Genomic DNA, 2,755 nt, shown 5'->3' on the forward strand with positions numbered 1-2,755 from the left:
AGGACAAGTTGGCAACCAACAAATTGGGGAAAGATCTTCACCAATCCTACATCAGATAGAGGGCTAATATCCAATGTATACAAAGAACTCAAGAAGTTAGACCCCAGAAAACCAAATAACCCTATTAAAAATGGGGTACAGAGTTAAACAAAGAATTCTCACCTGAAGAACTTCGGATGGCGAAGAAACATCTTAAAAAATGTTCAACTTCAAGTCATTTGAAATGTAAATAAATTATATCGAATAAAAAAAATGTTCAACTTCATTAGTCATCAGGGAAATGAAAATCAAAACAACCCTGAGATTTCACCTTACACCAGTCAGAATGGCTAAGATTAAAAACTCAGGAGACAGCAGGTGTTGGCAAGGATGTGGAGAAAGAGGATCACTCCTCCACTGCTGGTGGGGTTGCAAATTGGAACAACCCTCTGGAAATCAGTCTGGTGGTTCCTCAGATAACTGGGCACCTCACTTCCAGAGGATCTTGCTATACCACTCCTGGGCATATACCCAGAGGATTCCCCAGCATGTAATAAGGATATATGCTCCACTATGTTCATAGCAACCCTATTTATAATAGCCAGAAGCTGGAAAGAACCCAGGTATCCCTCAACAGAAGAATGGATGCAAAAAATGTGGTATATATACACAATGGAGTACTATTCAGCCATTAGAAACAATGAATGAATTTTTGAAATTCTTAGGCAAGTGGATGGAGCTGGAGAACATCATACTAAGTGAGGTAACCCTGTCTCAAAGATCAATTATGGTATGCACTCACTAATAAGTGGATATTAGCCTAGAAAATTGGAATACCCATAACATAATCCACATATCAAATGAGGTACAAGAAGAACAGAGGAGTGGGCCCTGGTTCTGGAAAGACTCAGTGTAGCAGTATAAGGCAAAACCAGAACAGGGAAGTGGTAAGGGGTGGGTGGAAGAACAGGGGGAGGGAAGGGGGCTTATGTGACTTTAGGGGAGTGGGGTGCCAGAAAAGGGGAAATCATTTGAAATATAAATAAAAAATATATCGAATAAAATAACAATACATCGAAAAAAGGAGTCATACTGCATGCTAGATAAAGCTAGAAAATAATCTTCTTTTAACAAATCAAAAAGAAGATAGCCACGTAAACATAACTCCACTTCTAATAGCAATAATAACAGGGAGCAGCAATCACTTTTCCTTATTATCTTTTAATATCAGTGGATTCAAGTCCCAAATAAATTGACATATGCTAACAGACAGCATAAGTAAACAAGACCCAACATTTTGCTGCACTCAGGAAACTCAACTCAGGGACACAGATAGATACTACCTCAGGGTAACAGACTAGAAAACAAATTTCCAAGCAAATTGTCCCAAGAAACAAGCTGGTATTGCCATCCTAATGTAGAATAAAATCGACTTTCAACCTAAAGTAACCAAAAAAGATAAGGAAGTTCATACTAATCAAAGGAAAAAAATCTTCCAAGATGAACCCTCAATTCTGATCATATATTCTCAAAATATAAGGGCACCAACATTCATAAATGAAACTTTAATAAAGTTCAAAGTGCACATTCCAACCCCACACAAAAATAGTAGGAGACTTCAACATTCCACTCTCATTAATGGACAGATCAGGGAAAGACAAACTAAACAGACAAACAGTGACACTAAGAGAAGTTATGAATCAAATGGATACCTGTAGAACATTTTATCCTAAACCAAAAGAAGATACCTTCTAGAATATCACGGTACCTCCTAGTATGAAACATAATTAAGAAAATTGTTGTGGTCTATATATAATAATATTATTATTACATATATTATGAAATCTTTAGGTGCTTTTCACCTATTCTGTATTCCTCAGTTGAGAATTCTTTGTATAGCTCTGTACCTCATTTTTTAATTGGGTTATTTGTTTCTCTGAAGTCTAACTTCTTGAATTCTATGTATTTATTGGATATTAGCCCTCTTTCAGATGTAGGATTGGTAAAGATCTTTGTCCTACTGGCAGTGCCCTTTTCCATAAAGAACATTTGCAGTTCATGAGGTCCCATTTGTCAATTCCTCATCCTAGAGAATAAGCTATTGGCAGTCTGTTCAGGATCTTTACCCCTGTGCCTATATGCTCCAGTCTCTTCCCCGCTGTCTCTTCTAGTAGATTCAGTTCATACGGTTCTATGTGGAGGTCCTTGATCCACTTGTTGTTGAGGTTCCAGACGTATGTGGGCTTTGTATTATTTTTGATGTTACTGAAGATCAGCCTTAATCTGTGATGATCTGATAGGATTTATGAGATTATTCATTCTTATTTCTGTTGAAGCCTGTTTTGTGACCAATTATATGGTCAGTTTTGGAGAAGGAGCTGGCAAGATGGATTCCAAAGATCTTGTAATTGGAATAATGATCATCTTTCAAAGTGCAGTTGGAATTCTGTGAAATTTCTCTCTACTATCCTACTACCTAATGCTTTGTTACAATAAACATACATTAAAACCAATTGATTTTATTCTCATGAAGCTGTTCTTAGCCAACTCTTTGATTGCTTGATCATTTTCAACAGAAGTGAGCTACAGATAGTGGAAATTTAGGATAAATCTGATAATCAATGTCTTTGATTGTAAATACCTATTATATATTCTAAACATGGTAGACGTGTTTCCATTGGTACTACCTACCTCTTGCATGTCTGCTAGGTCATCACCGTCAGTCACAGTGACTCATGTTTAGATGGTCTTAAGAAGTAAAAGTTCCAAATTTCAT

The sequence above is a fragment of the Apodemus sylvaticus genome, chromosome 23 (genome assembly GCF_947179515.1).
Source record: "Apodemus sylvaticus chromosome 23, mApoSyl1.1, whole genome shotgun sequence".
In the NCBI taxonomy this organism is placed as follows: domain Eukaryota; kingdom Metazoa; phylum Chordata; class Mammalia; order Rodentia; family Muridae; genus Apodemus; species Apodemus sylvaticus.